Below are 23,838 nucleotides of genomic sequence, written 5' to 3'. Positions count from 1 at the left end.
TATGTAAATTATTGTTACAAATCTGCAATTTTGCTACCCGGCACGAATAGTGTCATCGTGGGAAAAACCGTTGTAAGATCTGTCCTGTGCGTGCTGAGCGGGTGCCGCGTCAATGACCTCAAAGCTTGGCAACCATTTGGTGACTTGACGACGAATTTGGCGACTAAATGGATAATACTGGAAAGTTCGAGAATTTTCACGATCCATCCACTAAGAACCGAGATATGCCCTGATTGGTCTGGAAGATTCTAGACCCGTCTCTCGGAACTATAAAAAAAGCAAGCACTCAAGAGCAGGAGATTTTCAGTTCAACCTACACCACCAAGGACCACAGAAAGTCCCTGGCATTTACGAAAGCAAGGCTACTTACTCCAACTTTCCGCCAATAGAGGAGATAGCTTCTGGCTGAAGCGGGCTCTCCTTAAAGTCACTTCTAAGACCAGGAGATTTTCATTTTCATCATTCCATCTCCAGCCATGGAAGAGGACGGACGTTGTGAGAGTAGAAGCTCTAGCAATGTCTCTGACGACAAGAGTAGTGATCTGTTCCGTTTGCGGAATGTCAACTAAAATCAAAGCGGGATGTTGCACAGTTTGCTTTGCACCAATACCAGGTGAAAACTACGTCTTATCGACAGATTTCCTAAAAAAGGTTAATAATAATAATTATTACCCAAATTTTGAGATTAACCTCGCTCAACCAGTACATAAAGAAATGGAAATAGAAAACTCACCCCAAGAAAACTGCATAACAAACGATACCAATAACGACAATTTCCAACTCGTAAACCCGAGAAAAGCGGCAAAGATTAGGAAAACAGATGAAAGCCCTGATATCATGGATACTTCAAACAGATATGAAATACTGAACCAAAATCAAGAAAACCAAGAGAAACTCAACAATAGACCTGCTCCAATTAATCTTAAACTATCAAGCAACTATAATATCACCCTACAAGAAATACACAAGAAATTCCCTCTAACTGAAAATAGACTTGTTAAAAATATGATTGCCATTCAACCAGCAAACGAAGACGAAAGAAATAGGATCATTGAACTTCTAACCGAGAGAAAAGAAGAATTTGTATTATCTGAAAATTATGAAGACAGGCCATTAAAAGTTATATTGAAAGGACTCCCCATAAACACAGAGAAAGAAGAAATTGTCAAAGAACTGGAAGAGAGAAAATATAACATAATCAGTTTCCCAACTAAAAAATTACATGAAGACCCTGTATTCCATATTCCTGCTAGAAATCAAGAAATGCACTTAACATCTGTAATGAAAAAATAACCCTTCTAGATCTAGGAATTAAATTTGAAAGTTACAGAAGGAAAACAACAGCAACAATCTGTTACAACTGTGCTGGATTCCATCACTCGGCCAGAAACTGCAGAATAGCACCTAAATGTATCAAGTGTGGTGGTGCACACCAAACCAGGAGCTGCAATATCACCGAAAAGATCCAAGACCCAATATGTGTAAACTGCAAAGAAACCGGTCATACAGCTGCATGGAAAGGTTGTATTAAATTCTCCAACTTAACAACAATCAACGGAAGACCCTCCTACGCAGAGATAACCAGAAAACATCAGAGAAATCAAGTCCCTCAACCCCCCCCCCCACCTTGAAAACAGAACGTGACCCCAACTTTCACTGCTATAGAAGACTTCCCTCCATTCTGGAAACCTTGGAAATACTAAAAGAAATCAAAGAATTCCCAAAATTAATTAAAGCTGCAAAACTTGAAAAGAAAACGGTCAATAAGGAAGAGAAAAGGCTTATAATTCTCAATGCTCTGATGGACTAAATCCCCTCAAAACTAAAGACATCTCACTGCAATAACCCAGCTTCCTGATTGTTTACTTACGAACAATAGTTTATCCTTCAAGTTCCCCTGGAAACCTTCATGCATCACCCTCTCCTACTCCCCGGACATACTGCTATCCTATTGGCTCCGACATCACTCCCACTCTCCCTCACCTGCTTAATTTCTCCAGATGATTAAGTTCATTGCTTCTACTACCACCATCACCAGCTGATGTTAACAGCTCATGCCAGTTAATGTTTAGTCATGTCTAATCAATAGCAAAGTTTGGAGGTAGCCCATCTCGGGCGGGTACACCGTCATTGTCATCTAAGACCAGGAGATTTTCTTTATCAGTTATTGCAATACTAGCAGGGCCTTTAAGGGCCGGAATTTTTTGTTTTTTACTTTTAAAAGTTTTGACAAATTTCCAGATTGATCCGTCTTCTGTGTTAACACTAATTAATTTGTTTATAAATTCATTGTTTTGGATTTTATTGTTAAGTTTTTCAATTTCCTTATTAAGTTGGTTCATTAGTCTCTTGAACATTGGGCTTCTGATTTTTTGAAAATTTTTCCTGGCAAAGTTCCTGTCCCTGATTAGGTTTCTAATTTTAGGGCCAATAAAATTTTGACTATTTATAATGGGGGTGGAGGCTAGATTTTTTGCGTTAATAATTTGCGATTCGAAGATGTTAACAAAATGGTCCAGTTTATCTGGGTTTGTAAATTGATCAATGTTTGGGGTTTCTGATTGACTGAGGGTTAATTTAAAATTATTCCAGTTTGTTTTATATTTATTAAGATTATTGGGCAAGGAATATTTAAAGAAAAAATTTAGTAAGATGAGATTATAGTCAGAACTAAGTTCAGGTAAGGAGTGAATTTCTTATGGGTACAGGAAGTCTTTAATTAAGGTGAGGTCTATTGTATTGGCTGACTGGGGTCCAAATCTAGAGGGGGTGGACGGTGCTATAATGTCTAATCCGGCCTGAAGGGAGAATGATTTTAGGGAATTACCTTTTGGGCAGTTACGCTTACAATCCCAGCTAACGTGGTGAGCGTTAAAGTATCCGCAAATTATTTGATTAGGTCCTGTTTGCATCAGCTTTTCGATGTCGAAAATAAAATTGGAATTATCTGCACTAGGGGGGATATAAATAGAGATTAGGGTTATTGGATCTTGATTTTTAAAATTTAATTTTACCACGCTAGCTTCTACATGTTGTAGTAAAGGTGGGGGGACCTCATTGAGAGGTAAACCGTTTTTAATTGAAATTGCAGTACCGCCGCCAGCCTGGTTAGCTCTGTAACTGTAATATGAGAAATAGTTTGCCAGGAAAAATTTTCTTTGTGGTCTAAAGTGGGTTTCTTGCAGTAGGATTACATCGGGGTTATACTTATTTACAAAATTACGAAGGTCAATTAATTTATTGTTAATGCCATTTGCGTTCCAGTGAACTATCCGAAGGCTATTGCAGGAGAAAATTAGTTAATGACAGGTTGACTTGGGTTATCGAATGCCTTCATGAGTATATCCAGTTTTTCCATGACAGTATTTGCTGTTTTTAGTTTTTTAAGCTGTGAGAAGAGTAACGGGTACTCGGTCATTAGCTTTTTAAGTTTTTTTATTGCTTCTATAATGACAGCGAAATCATTGCCTTCTAAAGCGGCGTTGTCGGTTTGTTTGTGACCATAGGTTTGTGGCGCCAGCTCTGGTGGCGCCACAAACCTATGGTGGCGGTAAGGGTGTAATCGAGGCGCCATCTCATGATGGCTTGTGTTTTTAAAAAGACCTGCAAAACTGACATTTGGCCTGATCATAGCTTGGTTTTTGTGAAAATAGTTGTCCCTATTTTTTCTCGCAGACTGAATTTTTGGGAAGACCTCGCAGCCGCGGTAAGATGCTATATGCCCTTGTTTGCCGCAATTAATGCATGTTGGCGTTTCAATTTTTTTCTTTATCGCGCAAGCATTAGTTTCGTGACTTTCGCCATACTTCAGACATCTGGGCTTTATGTTGCAGTTATTTGCTGCGTGGTGAAAAATGTTGCAACGATAACATTGCGAGACTAGGTTGCGACCTTTGTAGGGCTCTACTGTAATACTAAGGTAATCCAGATGTTCTATTTAAAAAATTTCCTCGGCTTTTTCAGTTTTATTTAGTTTAACCATATCAAATGGAAGAGGTCTCTTAGTTTTTAGCTGGGTAAGTTGAACTACCCTAGTCACTGGGAAACCACTATCAACTAGGTTTTGAGCTATAATTTCTGTATCGTATTCGTGGGGGAGCTCTTTGATGACTGCTTTTAATGGTCTTTTGTTTTTGGGAGTTATGATATAATAATCATAATCCTGCTGCCTGCAGAAATTTTGAATGGCTTTGTGTTGATTAGCCGATTCTGGGAATATTTTTATGAACCCTTTATTCAGTTTGTTGACAGTTTTGCCGCAGGTTTTGGCAATTTGGGATAAAATTTCATTAAATTTATCTGCGTATTTCAACATTATTGGTGGTATTTTATGTTCTGCAGTGTTGGCAGTTTCATTTTCAACTGGGATATTATTGAGGACTTGAAATTTGTTGCTTAAGTTAATTACATTTTTAGGGGGCTCCGGTTTATTTCTGGCAAGTTTCCTATTAGTTGGAGAGACGAAATTATCACTACTCAGGGTCAGGGAGGGTTCCTTAGAGTTTTCACATTTCGAGTCCTGACAAGAACTAACAAGGTTTATCTTACCCAAAAGGGCCTCCATCTCCTGAATCGCTTACTTTCGTCTAGATTCTATGGCTGCAAGATGCGAATGAGTATAGTCAATCTGCTCCCTCTTGGCATGCCTTGTGGCTTGGTTGATACCCTCAATTTCTAGTCTTAGGACTATTACCGCATCACGGATCATCAATCTTTCCTTGCAATGGATGCAAGTGTATTTCTCTTTAGTTTGAGGCAGATCACTATGATCGCCATCAATGATCATTTCTTCATTCGTCTCCGCGCATCTGCGCTTTCCACCTTCCTCGCAAACGCTACCGTTCATGACGGAAGCTCACACGAGAATCCTAGCCTTGAGAAACAATTTCAACTTAATGAATTGAGCGATTTCACCACAGAACATAATGTAAATAATACAGTCAAAAGCTTTCTCGACTCACTGCCACAAAAATTTATTGATATTCCCCCTCCCTCAACTGATGAATTAAAGGATCATATTAAAAAACAATATCAAAAAGCCCCTGGCCTGGACAGTATTAACAATGAAATGTTAAAAACACTTCCGGACAATTACCTAAAATTTTTAATTAATATAATTCATAGCATTCTCAAATTGGGACATTTTTCCATGTTATGGAAAACAGCTGCAGTTATCCCCATATTAAAACCAGGAAAAGACCCAACTGATCCCTGCAGTTATAGACCCATGTCCCTACTCCCCTCTGTCAGCAAAATTGTTGAGCAGATAATTCTCAATAGATTAAATAATTACCTAGAAGAATATAATATACTAACACCAGAACAATTTGGATTTCGCCGTAACCTATCTACAACCCACCAATTAATTAGAGCAGTAGAGTTCATTGATTGGTTTGGTTATATTAACGTCCCGTTTGAAGCAACACTAGGGCTATTTTGGGACGGACCTCGTAATTTTGAACCGCGGTCAGATGACGAGGACGACACCTGAGCTGGCACCCCCCTCTCCACACCACACCACACCAGCGGGAGGACGTTTGGTCATGACGGATTTAACGTGCAACTGACCCCCTTACACGACGGTTCTTAGGTGGAATCGGGTCACGGACCTGAAACCCTCCGGTTCCGAAGCCGAGACCTTACCACCAGGCCACCGCGGCCCGTAGAATTCATTGAAGAAGGTTTTGAAAATAAACAAAAAACTGCAGCAGTTTTCCTTGACATTCAGAAAGCTTTTGACAGAGTTTGGCAAGATGGCCTTATTTACAAGCTAATTAATTACAACATACCTCCACACCTTATCAAAATTATAATTTCTTACCTTCAAAATAAAAAAAACAATGAATTTTCTGAAGTAAAACCTATTCTTGCAGGTGTACCTCAAGGTTCTAAACTAGGGCCAATTTTATTTTCCTTGTTTATTAATGATATCCCCAAGCAATTTAACACTATGTTGTGCATGTACGCTGATGACACTGCAATACTAGCTAGAAACAAAAATAAAAATTTCATAACCATAGCTTTAAACAGACATATCAAATCTCTTGAGCACTGGTTCGTCGAATGGAAAAATGAAATAAATGCTAATAAAACCGAAGCTATAATTTTTAATAAAAATAACTGTAAAAAGAATTCCCCCCCCCCACACACACACTTAAAATTAAAACTCAAATTGACCCGTGGTCTAAGGAATGCAAATATTTAGGCGTTATTCTAAACAGTAAATTAACTTGGGAACCCCCACTTTATTTACACAGCTAAAAAGTTTCGAGACCTAACTCGTAAATTTTATCCCTTAATTTCTCGAAACTCCAAAATGAGTAGACAAAATAAAATGCTTATTTACTCTGCCTACTTGCGTCCAGTATTAATTTATGCCTGCCCTGTGTGGGGATATGCTGCCAAGACTAATCTTAGACTTATTGAACGCCAGCAAAATAACTTAATTAGAAATTTCTGCAATATGAAATATTACATGCCCAATACAAATATGTACCTATGCCTAGACTATCCCCCTCTTCAAAAATTCATTAAAAAACTAGCCACTAACTTCTTTAAAAACATGGATAAGAATGAAAATGAAGCAATAGTTAAAATCCCTAAATATAAACCATCTACAAACTTTAGAAGACCCCGTAATATACTACTTCAATTTATCTCAGCCCTCTAATTTATCTTCCTAACATTTATTATTTCAAACTCAAATTAAACAGTATCTCAATAACCAATTCTAGCTCACAAGCAGTAAAAACTTACTAAGCCCAACGGCAGTGTACCCCCGCACCCTCACCCTAATATCAGACAATCACAATGAGTCCTGACACTCGCCATCTCCAAATCTCGTCGAAGACGGCCACGGCAAAGTATAGACAGCAAAGCTATGTGAAGTCTCTCCTTACCGGGGATAAGCCCCTGCCGGGACTAGGCGCCCCGTCAACCCAACCATCGGACCAGGAGATTTTAGAGATTAGACAGCAAGCAAGCTGCTGAATTAGCGCTGCGTTAAATGCGCTGCGTTATTACGATTGATTGGCGATATTTGTAGAAAATTTTTTGTAACATTATCTTTCATATGGGGCAGCCAGCAAAATGTAAGAAAGAAGCAAGCTTACTGTACAAGAAAATAAATTTCTCAAATGTTAAAGAAATTAAAACTAAACATATATTTTTAATATTAGGTAAATCTGCTGGCCAAGGAGCAAACCAAATCAGATTGTACATGCTATGAATGTTCAATTTAGTATACATGTAAATCATTGATGATGCTTGGAATCATAAATCTTAACAAACAATCAAATCCTTAAAGAAAGAGAAGAAACTTTTCTAAATATTTAGCAAAGCAAAATAAAATAAACTCATTTGCAATGTTAAGAAACAATTTTGCCTCTAAGTAATAAATATTGGACTCATCATGCTATAAATAAAATGGAATTATAATGATTTGCAAATGATTTCTTAAATATTCTTACAACTATTAAACAATTGTGTGAATAAAATGACAGTATGCAATTTATAATCAATAACTGGAAAATGAAATGTGTATTAAACAACGGTTTTTATTCCAAGTTCAAATGAATATGTAATCTACACAGAGATAAAACGTTGGATTGCAACGGAATAAAGATGGATTTCAGTGAAATTAAAAATAAACATGGTTGATGTTTCATATGATACCAAGCATCATCAATGGCTTACATGAATATTAAACTGAACTTAATGTAATTGATAGCTCAAATAGTCCAATTGGTTTTGCTCATTGGCTAACAGATTAACCTAATATTTTTAAAATCTTATTAGTTTTCATTTCCTTAGCATTTGAGAAATTTATTTCGTTGAACAATGAGCTAGTTTATTTGTTACACTAAATTTTTTTATATTACATTTTTTGCAAATTATTATTATTCCATTATATTTAGAGCATGGTTGAGTCTGATTTTTTATCACTTGGAAGCAAAATTGTTTCTTAAGATAACATATTTTTTTCTACCTAATTAGAAAAGTTTCTTCACTTTTTTAAGGGATTTGATTATTTGCCATGCTTTATACTATGGTTATTAAATAAGCAATTTAATTCAATAATGAAAATATTTGTTAACCTAAATTTTTGGCAAATTATTATTATTTCATTTTATTTATACCATGAAGAATATGATATTTAACATTTGAAGGCAAAATTGTTTCTTAACATTGTGCATGATTTTTTTTAACTTTATTTTGCTACATATTTAGAAAAGTTAATTTCTCTTATTTAAGGGATTTGATTATTTGTTATGTCTTATATGATACCAAGGATTAATTTTATGATGGAATAAAGCTGAATTTCAGTGAAATTAAGCTCTTAAATTTAATTAGACATCAATAAATGAATATGTAATCCGAGTAGAGAAAACTTTATATTGTAATGGAATAATGCTGAACATCAATTGAATAAGAAATTAAACATGACTTTCCACCAAATGCACAATAAATGAAAGATTCAAAAATAATATTTGATTTAAAATTCATGTAAAGTATTTCAGATCTGTGGCATTAAGTAAAATGCAAGAAAAAGAATCGAAGTTAATTTTCAGGAAAATAAATCTTTCAAACACTTAGTCAATCAAAACTAAACAAATTTTTGAAATATTAGGAGAACTGATGACAAAAGAGTCAAACCAATCAGATTTCTCAAGATATAAATGACATGAAATTCAATTTAATATTCATGAAAATTATTTCTGATGTTTGGAACCAAAAAAAAAATTAACAAATAGTTATGTCCTTTTTTTAAAAAAAAAGTAGAAACCTGTCAATTATTTAGCAAAATAAAATTTTAAAAACAATGGCAATTTTTTTTCTCCAAGTAATAGAAATGAGAGCCTTCATGCTATAAATAAAATGAAGTTATAACCATTTGGAAATCATTTCTTAAACATTCACATAAATATTAAATGCTTGTGTGAATATAATTGATAATTTACAATTTATTTCAATAATTAGAAAATGAAAATGTATGTATAAAATCAGGTTTCATTCCAAGTTCAAATGAATAATATATAATCTACTAAGTAAAAGAACTTTTTATTTCAATGAAAAAAAGCTGAAATATAAGTGAATTAAAAACTAAACATGACTTGACAGTAGCGCGGATGCCCAGTTTATTATTCCTGGAAATTAATTCTGATTTTTGGTATGAAGTAAAATTTTACAAAGAATTAAGCTTATTTTTCAAGAAAATAAATCTTTCAAATAATCTATGGTAGTAAATCAAAACTAAACAGACTTTTACAATATTAGTTGAATCTATTGACCAAGAAGCAAAACCAATGAGACTCTTTCATCAATGTTGTTAAGTCCAGTTTAATATTCATGCAAATCATTTTCGATCTTTGGTATCAAATAAAAATGTAACAAATAGCTATGTCCATGAAAAAAAGAAAAATATTTCATCACGAAAAATTTTTAAAGAAACATAATTGTTTGTACCACCTGCCACTTCCTGTTTCAATGTATCATGTCGTGCGCCCCCTATATCTTATTAAGAAATACTTCACTTTACAAGTCCTACTCATACAGTGTAGATGTGCATTTATTTTCCTTGCCTCTTAAATCTTTAATTTTTAGTTATTTTGTACTTTTTGATCCTTTATTATATGTGTTAATCGTCATAAATTTATTTTTATAGTTAATATGGATTAAATCCATTATTTACAAACTGTTCACTCGACGAATTTATTACTTGTGGGCATACTGCCAGCATTAGGCTTACCGACGTCATAACAATAATGTTAATAGAAAATTTAATGAATATTATTTCTGGAAAAGCTTTGGGGGAAAGAAAAAAAAAACTTTATACAAATTTGGTTTGAAATAGAAAAAAAAAAAAAAAAAAAAAAAAACAGGAAGAGTTATTTTGTAGAATATTGTCACGTAGAGTCTTTAGTGTGGAACTCAATGGCACACACAAGAAATAGAGCTAAACCAATTTATTAACTCAACTCAGAATACAGTGACTGACAGATCTTCTGCTTTTATACTAGCAGGGAAAGTTCCAGAATACTTTTCTGGAGACAGTAAGAAAAGTCCAGAACACTTGTCTGGTAAACTAAAGAAATGTCCAGAATCTTCTGGAACATGAAATAAAGGAAAGCATAAAATCAAGGAATTAAATATTTATACATACTGTGAATCATTCTCCATTGACATTAGTATGTAGCAGACATTTTAAATACAGGGTGTTTATAAAGTCCCGGACCCATTTTGATGTTTAATAACTCATAAAATAATAAAGATATAAACAAACTTATGGCCTTTATTGATGGAATAACTCATATATTTTCCTTTTCAGGTTTGAATATTTTTACTTTTGTAAATATCGTCTGCGCGTGTGGTTAATTTCAGATAATTTCATTTTCCAGCCTAAATATCTGTACTTTTCTAAATATTGTCTGCTTATTAATTGCATTTTTCTCTCTTTTGTTTTTGGCAACTATTGCAATGTTATGTTTACTTTTGATGTGTTTGTTCTATCTAGTACTTTTGTATGTGATGTTTTATTCGAGCGGATATTAAGGAGAAGGCATACACCACAAGAGAAAGCACAGATTTTATGGTGGTTCATAGAAATGAAATCGATAGTGCAAGCACAGAGAAATTTCAGAAGAATTTACCAAAAAGATCCTCCATCCAAAAACAGCATCTTACGGTGGAAAAATAATTTTCTAGAAATTGGAAGTATCGAAGATAAGAAACGTTCCAGACGTCCTTGCACAAGTGATTTTGATGTTGAGCGTGTCAGAGAGACATTTTTACACAATCCTAGAATATCTGTGAGATCAGCGGCAACAGAATTGGATATGCCAATTTCGACGGTGTAGAAGGTTATTAAGAAAAAATTAAGACTGCATGCATACAAAGTTCAAATTGTTCAAGTTTTGGAACCGAACGATAGGCCTAGGAGGATGGCCTTTGCAACAGATATGCTAAGAAGGATAGAAGATGCTGCTGATTTTCTGAAGAGCATAATGTTCTCCGATGAAGCATCCTTTCATGTTTCTGGCATTGTTAATCGCCATAATGTGCGCAAATGGCTCTGTGGATGCCGACATGCTTGTCGCTACCTGGCGTGAAATTGACTATCGACTTGATATTCTCCGTGCGACGAAGTGGGCACACGTGGATGTTCATTGACAAGGGTCATGAAACTTTTTGAGTCTATTTAACCATTTATGCTATTAATTTAAATCTATCTTTATTATTTTATGAGTTATTAAACATCAAAATGGGTCCAGGACTTTATAAACACCCTGTATAATGAAAATTCAACTGTAGTAACAACTGATAATACCTTTGTTGACATGAAGAAAAATAAACTTTACATTTTCAAATACAATATATCCTAAAAAAGCAATATTTTCAATTTGTAATTTTGTAAAAAGGCTGGGAAAAGTATATACTGGAATGAGAAACATAATCAGTCTTAATAACACTTAGAAATGTTTCAATATTTGAAATCAAAAGAAATAGTCTTAGAAGTATTTTCTTTAATACAATCATTTTAAGTGAATGGAACAATTAGAAGTAAAATTTTAAAATAGGAATAATGAGATTTAATATCTAGAGAATGAAAAATACATATAGAAAGTGGCAAGAAGCAAAAAACATTGATTTTATAAGATAAGTTCATGATTTGTTGTATCAAGACACATTTCTCGAATTCAAGGGCAAAGGACCAAATTATAATTCATGTTACTTTTTTCTGATCCCTTACATTAGAACACATTTATATATGAACACAAAATGGTAATTAAATGAAAAAACTTGAAAATATGAAAGACAAACAAAAATATAGACACCTGATTAATGTCTCAAGATTAGTTTAGCTCCTTCTTTGCATTTCAACCAAGTCCCTTTCCTAACTTTTTATACCTATAAAAAGAAAGCAAAAAATGATTAAATTCAACATGCAGCATTAGTAAAGATATGTAAAACACATACACATCAGGATACAAATAATTATTTTTAAAAATTCAGAGAATTAAAAATTTACACATTAAATCCCATTATAAGTTTTTCGAAATACACATTAATTATTAGGTTCATCAGAGAGAAAGCAGATTTCATTCTGCATTGACATTAATATGTAGCAGAGATTTTAAATATAATGAAAATTCAACTGTAGTAACAACTCATAATACCTTTGTTGACATGAAGAAAAATAGACTTTACATTTTCAAATACCATATATCCTAAAAAAGCAATATTTTCAGTTTGTAATTTTGTAAAAAGGCTGGGAAAAGTATATACTGGAATGAGAAACATAATCAGTCTTAATAACAGTTAGAAATGTTTGAATATTTGAAATCAAAAGAAATAGTCTTAGAAGTTATTTCTTTAATACAAACATTTTAAGTGAATGGAACAATTAGAAGTAAAACTTTAAAATGAGAATAATGCGATCTAATATCAAGCATAGAGAATGAAAAATACATATAGAAAGTGGCAAGAAGCAAAAAACATTGATTTTATACCATAAGTTCATGATTTGTTGTATCAAGACACATTTCTCGAATTCAAGGGCAAAGGACCAATTTATAATTCATGTTACTTTTTTCTGATCCCTTACATTAGAACACATATATATATGAACACAAAATGGTAATTAAATGAAAAAACTTGAAAATACGAATGACGAACAAAAATATAGACACCTGATCAATGTCTCAAGATTAGTTTAGTTCCTTCTTTGCATTTCAACCAAGTCCTTTTCATAACTTTTTATACCTATGAAAGGAAAGCAAAAAATGTTTAAATTAGACATGCAAAATTAGTAAAGAAATGTAAAACACATACACATCAGGATACAAATAATTATTTTTAAAAATTCAGAGAATTAAACATTTACACATCACATCCCATCCCATTATCAGTTTTTCGAAATACAGATTAATTAATAGGTTCATCAGAGAGAAAGAAGATTTCATTCTCCATTGACATTAGTATGTAGCAGACATTTTAAATACAGGGTGTTTATAAAGTCCCGGACCCATTTTGATGTTTAATAACTCATAAAATAATAAAGATATAAACAAACTTATGGCCTTTATTGATGGAATAACTCATATATTTTCCTTTTCAGGTTTGAATATTTTTACTTTTGTAAATATCGTCTGCGCGTGTGGTTAATTTCAGATAATTTCATTTTCCAGCCTAAATATCTGTACTTTTCTAAATATTGTCTGCTTATTAATTGCATTTTTCTCTCTTTTGTTTTTGGCAACTATTGCAATGTTATGTTTACTTTTGATGTGTTTGTTCTATCTAGTACTTTTGTATGTGATGTTTTATTCGAGCGGATATTAAGGAGAAGGCATACACCACAAGAGAAAGCACAGATTTTATGGTGGTTCATAGAAATGAAATCGATAGTGCAAGCACAGAGAAATTTCAGAAGAATTTACCAAAAAGATCCTCCATCCAAAAACAGCATCTTACGGTGGAAAAATAATTTTCTAGAAATTGGAAGTATCGAAGATAAGAAACGTTCCAGACGTCCTTGCACAAGTGATTTTAATGTTGAGCGTGTCAGAGAGACATTTTTACACAATCCTAGAATATCTGTGAGATCAGCGGCAACAGAATTGGATATGCCAATTTCGACGGTGTAGAAGGTTATTAAGAAAAAATTAAGACTGCATGCATACAAAGTTCAAATTGTTCAAGTTTTGGAACCGAACGATAGGCCTAGGAGGATGGCCTTTGCAACAGATATGCTAAGAAGGATAGAAGATGCTGCTGATTTTCTGAAGAGCATAATGTTCTCCGATGAAGCATCCTTTCATGTTTCTGGCATTGTTAATCGCCATAATGTGCGCAAATGGCTCTGTGGATGCCGACATGCTTGTCGCTACCTGGCGTGAAATTGACTATCGACTTGATATTCTCCGTGCGACGAAGTGGGCACACGTGGATGTTCATTGACAAGGGTCATGAAACTTTTTGAGTCTATTTAACCATTTATGCTATTAATTTAAATCTATCTTTATTATTTTATGAGTTATTAAACATCAAAATGGGTCCAGGACTTTATAAACACCCTGTATAATGAAAATTCAACTGTAGTAACAACTGATAATACCTTTGTTGACATGAAGAAAAATAAACTTTACATTTTCAAATACAATATATCCTAAAAAAGCAATATTTTCAATTTGTAATTTTGTAAAAAGGCTGGGAAAAGTATATACTGGAATGAGAAACATAATCAGTCTTAATAACACTTAGAAATGTTTGAATATTTGAAATCAAAAGAAATAGTCTTAGAAGTATTTTCTTTAATACAATCATTTTAAGTGAATGGAACAATTAGAAGTAAAATTTTAAAATGGGAATAATGTGATTTAATATCTAGACAATGAAAAATACATATAGAAAGTGGCAAGAAGCAAAAAACATTGATTTTATAAGATAAGTTCATGATTTGTTGTATCAAGACACATTTCTGGAATTCAAGGGCAAAGGACCAATTTATAATTCATGTTACTTTTTTCTGATCCCTTACATTAGAACACATTTATATATGAACACAAAATGGTAATTAAATGAAAAAAAACTTGAAAATATGAAAGACAAACAAAAATATACACACCTCATTCATGTCTTAAGATTAGTTTGCATTTCAACCAAGTCCCTTTCATAACTTTTTATACCTATAAAAAGAAAGCAAAAAATGATTAAATTCAACATGCAGCATTAGTAAAGATATGTAAAACACATACACATCAGGACATAAATAATTATTTTTAAAAATTCAGAGAATTAAAAATTTACACATTAAATCCCATTCTCAGTTTTTCGAAATACAGATTAATTATTAAGTTTATCAGAGAGAAAGCAGATTTCATTCTGCATTGACATTACTATGTAACAGAGATTTTAGATATAATTAAAATTCAAATGTAATAACAACTGAACATACTTTTCTTGATATGCCAAAAAATAAGCTTTACATTTTCAAATACCTTATATGCTAAAAAAGCAATATTTTCAGTTTTTAATTTTATAAAAAGGTTCAGAAAAGAGTATAGTGGAATCAGAAACATAGTCAGTCTTACTAAACCATAGAAATGCGCCAAGATTTGAAATCAAAATGTATAGAATACAAACACTTTAAGTGAACAGTACAATTAGAAGTTAAATATTAAACTCAGAATAATGAGATCTAATATTCTGTTGCAGTTGCAACAAGAATAAAGAATGAAAAATACAAATAGAAAGTGTCAAGAAGCAAAAAATATTGATTTTACGCCATAACTTCATGATTTGTTGTATCAAGACACATTTCTCCAATTGAAGGTCAAAGGACCAATTTATAATTCATGTTACTTTTTTCTCATCCCTTACATTGGAACACATTTAAATATGAACACAAAGTCTTAATTCAATAAAAAAAACTTGAAAATATGAAAGAAAAACAAAAATATACACACCTCATTCATGTCTTAAGATTAGTTTGCATTTCAACCAAGACCCTTTCATAACTTTTTATACCTATGAAAGGAAAGAAAAAAATGTTTAAATTCAACATGCAGTATTGTTAAAGAAATGTAAAACACATACACATCAGGACATAAATAATTATTTTTAAAAATTCAGAGACTTAAAAATTTACACATCAAATCCCCTTCTCAGTTTTTCGAAATACAGATTAATTATTAAGTTTATCAGAGAGAAAGCAGATTTCATTCTGCATTGACATTACTATGTAACAGAGATTTTAGATATAATTAAAATTCAAATGTAATAACAACTGAACATACTTTTCTTGATATGCCAAAAAATTAAGCTTTACATTTTCAAATACCTTATATGCTAAAAAAGCAATATTTTCAGATTTTAATTTTATAAAAAGGTTCAGAAAAGAATATAGTCGAATGAAAAACATAGTCAGTCTTACTAACTCACAGAAATGCGCCAGCATTTGAAATCAAAAGATATAGAATACAAACACTTTAAGTGACAGTACAATTAGAAGTTAAATATTAAACTGAGAATAATGAGATCTAATATTCTGTTGCAGCTGCAACAAGAATAAAGAATGAAAAATACAAATATAATGTGTCAAGAAGCAAAAAACATTGATTTTATGCCATAAATTCATGATTTGTTATATCAAGACAGATTTCTCCAATTCAAGGTCAAACGACCAATTTATAATTCATGTTACTTTTTTCTCATCCCTTACATTAGAACACATTTAAATATGAACACAAAGTGGTAATTAAAATTAAAAAAAAAAACTTCAAAATAGGAAGGCCAAACAAAAATATACACACCTGATTAATGTCTTAGGATTAGATTAGCTCCTTCTTTGCATTTCAACTGAGAAACTTTCAAATACCTTATAGCCTAAAAAAGCAATATTTTCAGTTTTAAATTTTATAAAAAGGCTCAAAAAGAATATAGTGGAATGAGAAACATAATCAGTCTTACTAGCACACAGAAATGTTCCAATATTTGAAATCAAAAGAAATAGAATACAAACATTTTAAGTGAACAGTACAATTAGAAGTTAAATATTAAACTAAGAATAATGAGATCAAAAATTCTGTTGCAGCAGCAACAAGAATAAAGAATGAAAACTACAAACAGAAAGTGTCAAGAAGCAAAAAACATTGATTTTATACCATAAGTTCATGATTTGTTATATCAAGACACATTTCTCGAATTCATGAACAAAGGTCCAATTTATAATTCATGTAACTTTTTTCTGATCCCTTAAATTAGAACACATTTTAATATAAACAAAAAGTGATAATTAAATTTTAAAAAAACTTGAAAATAGGAAGTACAAACAAAAATATACACACCTGATTAATGTCTTAGGATTAGATTACCTCCTTCTTTGCATTTCAACTGAGAAACTTTCATAACTTTCCATACCTATAAAAGAAAATGCAAAAAATGGTTAAATTCAACATGCAGTATTGTTAAAGAAATGTAAAACACAAACACATTAGGCCATAAAGAATTATTTCATTCTGCAATGACATTAGTATGTAACAGAGATTTTTGATATAATTAAAATTCAAATGTAATAGCAACTGAGCATACTTTTTTTGATATGCCAAAAAATTAAGCTTTACATTTTGAAATACCTTATATGCTAAATAAGCAATATTTTCAGTTTTTAATTTTATAAAAAGGCTCAGAAAAGAATATAGTGGAATGAGAAACATAATCAGTCTTACTAACATAAAGAAATGTACCAATATTTGAAAAGAAAAGAAATAGAATACAAACGTTTTAAGTGAACTGTACAATTAGAAGTTAAATATTAAAATGAGAATAAAGAGATCTAATATACAAGCATAAAGAATGAAAAATACAAATAGAAAGTGTCAAGAAGCAAAAAACATTGATTTTATACCATAAGTTCATGATTTGTTGTATCAAGACACATTTTTCGACTTAAGAAGAAAGGTCCACTTTATAATTCATGTTACTTTTTTTCTGATTCCTTGCATTAGAACTGATTTAATTATGAACACAAAGTGGTAATTAAATAAAAATCTGCAATATATGAAAGACAAACAAAGATAAAAAACAAAAAAAAAGTTATATAAGTTAAAGCATGTACTCTAATTTAAAATTCATGTTAATTATTTCTGATCTATTACATAATAAAACATATAAAAATTGACACAAAGTTGTTATGAAACAAAGGATATCATAAAAAAGTCTAAGAGAATCAAAAATATATGGGCTGCATAAATGTGACCAAAAAATGAAGTTGAAAAAGAAATAATAATGAAGAACCATTAATTAATATTGATGCCTATGAAGAGAAATAGTAAGTATATATATAAATACTCTATAGAGCATTTGAAGAGAAATATGAAAAAAAACTTTTGCTTTAACCTAAAGAATTTAGTCAAATAGATAGAAATATATACACATAGTTTAAATAATTGCACATAGTTTAAATAATATACACATAAAATAGTTAAATAGTTTAAAAATATATACCTAAAAAAAAGAATCAGACTTTCAGAGAGTAACATTATTATCAATAAATAAGTTATATTAAGAATGGAGTAAAAAGAAAAAAAGCTGGATATGGTACAAAATCAAAAGTAAACAAAAATACTTTTGTACCATTACTTCTATCTTCGATACAGTTTAACACTTTCTGAAACTTTTTAAACCAAACAAAAATAATTGAAAAGAGAGTGTGCACTGAATAAAATCTTTTAGCTTTAAAATAAAGAAGGGAAAAAAATATGAAGCAAACGGGATTTTATCATGAGAAATTCCAAGGCAGATGCGATAGTGAAAACAAGCAGTCATATTTAAAATCATTTAGTATTTTGACTGATATTTGGTTTAAGATCATAATTTTGACATCAAAAGAAAACATTATTCAAGAATTACAATTTCCCAAAAGAATTCCAAAAATTATCATTAATTTTCTAAGAAGTTATTTGCCTTTGTATATGACTTTTTGAAAGGCTCGTGATCTACATGAAATGAATTAATAACTATTTACAAATCATGTTTACTTTATTTTAACAAAAATAAAATGAAATATATATATATTGGTGAGCATTTGAAACTAACATCGGAAATGAAAGGAAAAAATAGGGAAAATATGCGTACGCTCATATGGCATTATGAAATCAAACAATTCTGTAATTCGATAACGAAAACGATAGGTTCTTCGCTATGTTAATCAAAACTCAGTCCAATATTGAAGAACTCATCTTTAAATCCCCAACCTTAAGGGCAAACGACTGCCATAATTTTGGCTAACTTACTCTAATTTGAAAGATATATTAAGCAAATCCAATCTTAATATTACTGAGATATTACTAAGATAAAATTTATAACTGCCATAAAGGCAACTTGCCCATCTTTGCTGGAAATAAAAATAATTTGAAAATGTATAGAAATAATATTTTATTTTTTCAGTTCACTTCGCTATTTTGAAATGAATATATTTCACCACAAATGTCTTACACTTCTTTTTAATCATCGGTTTGGACAAAGTATATATGTTTAAATTTACTCATTTTTTTCTTCTTTCTTTTCTTTACGGGCAGTGCATGATGATACCGAGTAAGTTTGTGAATCCGATATTTTATATGGGAATCATTCTTTATATTTGAAATTTCTTGTTCGTTCATTTTAACATTTCTTTAAGTTGCGGAGACAAACTTCACAATAAATTATTAGTGTTTATAAGAACCTTACATCTATGAAAAAGGATAACGACCTTTGTTGTCTTTTCCCATATTTCACCAACCACTAAGAATATGAGGGTATTCAGGTGTCTCCTTAGGTTCCGATTAAACATTTAGAGGCCCTTAAGATAATGTAAGTTTTTTGGGCCTTTTTTTTTTTTTTTTTTTTTCGGCAAATTCAAACTTCCTGAAAAGATAAGAGATTAGACCTTCCTAAATGAAACCGGAAATTTTTATTAGCTTTTTTATTTTTGTGAACAGTTTTATGTAGCAAATTATAGTAACATTTATTATGGGGCCCTTTAAAGAGATGTTTTTTATATCTCTCATAAAAAGTATTTTGTGAAGGGTCCGAACAGAATATTAGATTTCATTTTTCTGTATTTAATCGTTTCCTTCTAATTGCACCATTCACATAAAGTGTCTCTCTGAGAGAAAATATTGCTAAAAAATAATAGCATAAATAATAATAGTTAGACTATCGGTTAAAATTTTGTATATATGCAAAAGTGTTCATTTTAAACAAGTTACAAGCATTTCGTTTTACTTTTTTCTTTCAGTAGGTTGATTCAATTCTGTTGCCAATTTTGTAATGTTGGCGCGAAGTGTTGTTTATTTATGTTTATGTATATCAAGTTTTTCTTTAACAGTTGACATTATAATTCATCTTCGTGTCGAAAGCTTAAATTAACAAATTTAGTATGACTTACCCTAGAATTTTTTCGGCACCAAATGTTAATTTGTACGTATTAAATTAGACTGAAAAGTATCAACCTATATCTTGCTTATTTAACTGAAGAACTATGTATTCAATGTCATTAATGCTGCTACACTTATAACAAAATGGATCCTTTTGAAGGTTAAAGTGATTCAAAAGTCTTGGTGTTATAATTGTTTTGATGATTAGTGTGGCTAAAACAAAATCTTTCCTCTGAATTTTGGATTAGGAAGACAGTGCTTGCATGCTTGGATTATCTTCTAAAGAGATGAAATATTATTCCATAGCTATTAATTGTGATATCATGCATTGCTTATATGAGACTTGAAATGATACCTTCTGGAGCGACATTCTATTCAAGGTTATTTTCTGTAAATTTCTTAGCTAAACAATCTGTAAGGTCTTTCGAGATTATATTCGAGTTACTAGGTATCTTTAGGAAGGATATTCTTTGAATTAGTTTGGTCAAAGTTTGTACTTTGGAATATGTTGATTGATTTTTAGCGATTGGATGGAGATATTTTTCAAGGATGTATCTCCAGAGTAGTTATCTGTAAGAATCAGACAATTTTTTGCAAGGGCGAGGACTATATCAAGTGCTTTAGTAATGGCTAAACTTTCTGCAGTAAAAAAAAAGGAATTTACAAGAGATGTTTGAAATCTAAATTTTTGAATAGAAGAAAAATCGGCAATTGAAATGTGTTGGGAGTGTTTTTTTAATGTATCAGTAGCAATAATAAACTGATCTGGACAGAAATTCCGAATGCATTCTTTCAAAAAATCATCATTTTTAATCAAAGGGAAATTATTTTCAAATTTAGAATCCGTAAGTAAAATTTCGAAGGAATTAGAGTTAGTCAAGGAGATTTCAGGCTAGGTTTGATTGGAAGATACGTTTAAGTTTCTGAGAATAAACAAAATGGTTTTTTTCTTTGATATTTAATTGAATTACTTGATTATTCTGGGAGTCTCTGTTAGAAGTGAGGAATGTAAATTATTAGCTATTTGCTTAATGAAGATTTGGGAAACCAACCAATTGATTTTTTTAGAGAGAATTTCCTGTGGAACAGTTTTCAGGAGAACGATATTCGGAGTCCATTTTGGGAGACATAGATCAATTCACAGAGCTATTGTTTGAATAGTGATGCATACTTTAAATTGTCTCTCAGAAAATTTACTGTTTAGGCTAGAAGCATAATAAAATATGCTGAAAATTCTGTTATTTTAATGTTAATAATACCTTTAGTTCTATGGCCATGTTTTTTGATGCAAATATCTTCAGACTATTTATCTTTTCGAGTACATGGTTTATTAGAAATACTAAGTTTTGATTCCTTTTATAGAAGATGCATACCAAGAAATTTAATAAATTCCTTCCGTTTTAAAGGGTGTGGAAACGTATGGATACGATGCAATTTTTTCTTGGACAATTCAGCTATTGCACTTTACTCTGGAGTGATTTCTAATATCCAGTAGTTGCAGCACTTTATATGTTTTCCAATGTGTTCTGGATTTTTTTGAAAATAATTTCCCAAGAATGATGGCTACAGAAAACAGAAATATCATCCGCAAAGAGAATACATTCAACCCCTTCCTTTAGAGTTTCATGGAAGTCGTGCATAAAAATGGCAAATAGAATAGATGGAAGTCCACCACACTGAGGTAAGTCTCTGATCAGGATTTAGATATCTGGAAAGTTCTGGGTTGAAGGAAGTTGGACAACCATTTTGTCATGTTTCCTGTTACACTAAGTTGTGAGCATTTAAAATGAAGGTCATTAATATTGACAGAAACATAAGCACTTTTAATATCACGATTTACATCTTTTTTTTTATTGCTGTTGTTCGTGAGCTTTTGCGATTTTTGTACGAATGTCTTAAATTGCAGTTTAGATATCTCTGAAGGGTATAAAACTATGCAGGCTATTGAAATTTCTTTTATTGCAAGTTAAATAATAAGTATTGCATTAAATGAGGATGTGTTCAACGATTTTACAAAAAAACTGAGGTTCAATCAAATTGATGTTGAAATAATTTCAAAATAATTTGAAGTTGATTGATCGATATTGAGATTTTTGAGCCAGATAGTTGGTATGTTGTCAGCTTCAGAGGTAGATTTTTTAGTTTTATAGATTGGTTTCTTAAGTTCCAAAATTTCAAATTTTTTGCTGTTAAGGAAGGATTTTATTCTAGAACAATCCAAGGGAATAGGTTCAATAATTGTATTTTGATAGAAAAGTTAATAGTAAATATTCACTTTTGTGTGCTCGATTACAAATTTAGCGATTGTTTTGTAAAATAATATTTTTGTATTTAGAATTCTGATTTATACGATTCGAAAATTCATTTAGAATTATTATTTTTATTTCATTTTATATATTCTTTGGATTACGAAATATAGTACAAATTTTTTCCCAATAATCTCTTTTCGCTTTTTTTTTTTTATGTGAAAACGGAAGCGACTTACAAATTTGTATGTTTCATATAAGAAAAGAAATGCAAATTTACAAAAATGATTCTGATTGCTTTTTTTTTTTTTTTTTTTCAAAAATACTTATTGAGCTTTCTATAATTACAGCAAGAAAGATTCTGCCATGGATTCCAATTTGCATTAGTAATGCTGCGATTTAGGGAAATCTAACAGTATAGAAAAGAGGAGAACTGGTTTAACACTGCCATCTGTTGGTAGCTGCAGAAAAGTCGCAGAGAGCAAACAGAATCGATGACACCAATTGAAAGCGCAGCTCCTGGATAAGGGAGAAGGGGCATGGTGGCTGGGGTAGATAAATGGACCAATCAGCGAGGCGTTTGGGAATCGATGAAGCAGCGGTAGGAGAGGCTGCATTCCCTCCACAATTTTTTTTTCATAGTTGAAAAACGGTAAACAATCGGAATATTTTCTGCAACATTTTGTGACTAGGCGGTAATTTTTTTCTTTTACTCACATTTCCTCGGAGAAATTTAATTATTGAAGAACAAAATTTGCTATCTGTAGGAAACTAGCAAAACAGTTTGCTGATCGGAGAAAATGTCTATTCTGCTTCATGTGGATACTGGTATTTGTCAAAATCGATGTTTTAGTCAGAGATTCAATAAGCTGTATTTTACAGAAAAGCAAATAGTTCATATTGCTCTTTTAAAAATCAATTGATTCTTTTAAGTCGACATATATCAGTTTGCCAAATCAATGTGATTAGTCGGCAAATGATGATTGTATTAAAACAAATAATTAATGGAAATCAGCTGCAAGCAAATTTCTAATCTTAAAGGGAAAAAAACGACAAAAAAAACAGCTGAAAAATTTTTAAAATAGATCATGCCTAATTTTTTAGCAAACAAATGTCATTTTTATTGTATTTAGACTGAAGCAATTTTTTGAATTGTATAATATATACCAAATGAAGCTAAAAAAAAAATTATTATTAATATTAAAATTGAAAAATAACAGAATTAACCAAGCTGCACAAGTTACATAACGGAAATGTTAAATCTAGAATTTTAAGACTATGCATTATTTTACAGGGATTACAGCTTTCTTGTATGCTAGACTTGGGATGTATAGAGGCAGAAAATGTTCATTTAATAGTTGAAACAAAATTGACACCACATTCTTCAAATTTCTAAAAAAATATATAGGTATTTTATATTTCCTAGAAATTATCAAAAAGGTTCTATTTACAGCCAAACTTGATTAATCGAAACGATTTTAATTCTTTATGTGTATTGGCGTTCTATAGATTAGATCGTTTGATCTACAGTTACCAAGTTTCGCATATATATAACTAAAAGGAAAGGAAAAGTTCATCTCAGGGCGCTTTTCTTTTCAAATTTTAATTAAAATTAATTTTCCACAACTTACGAAAATATTATTGCACAAAAATAAACTTTATGTCGTGTTAAA

General features: G+C 31.3%; 1 long non-coding RNA gene across 3 annotated transcripts in view; it reads right to left on the bottom strand.

Moving 5' to 3' along the window:
* The window catches only part of LOC129960690 (uncharacterized), a 43,872-nt gene that overhangs the window by 8,793 nt on the left and 11,241 nt on the right, over nt 1–23,838 (bottom strand). Inside the window, exons 5-7 of one of the 3 annotated variants that reach the window (XR_008783662.1) lie at nt 12,690–12,762; nt 11,835–11,907; nt 371–642 (exon numbers count right to left, since the gene is read on the bottom strand). This is a non-coding gene — a long non-coding RNA (uncharacterized LOC129960690). Of the gene's footprint in view, nt 1–370; nt 643–11,834; nt 11,908–12,689; nt 12,763–15,465; nt 15,529–16,313; nt 16,387–16,847; nt 16,921–23,838 lie in introns of those variants that run through there. The other 2 variants (XR_008783663.1, XR_008783664.1) reach the window with 2 other exon arrangements.

The sequence above is a fragment of the Argiope bruennichi genome, chromosome X2, assembly GCF_947563725.1.
Source record: "Argiope bruennichi chromosome X2, qqArgBrue1.1, whole genome shotgun sequence".
NCBI lineage: Eukaryota > Metazoa > Arthropoda > Arachnida > Araneae > Araneidae > Argiope > Argiope bruennichi.
Note: the sequence above shows the minus strand (reverse complement) of the source record. Positions and strands in the feature narration are given on the sequence as shown.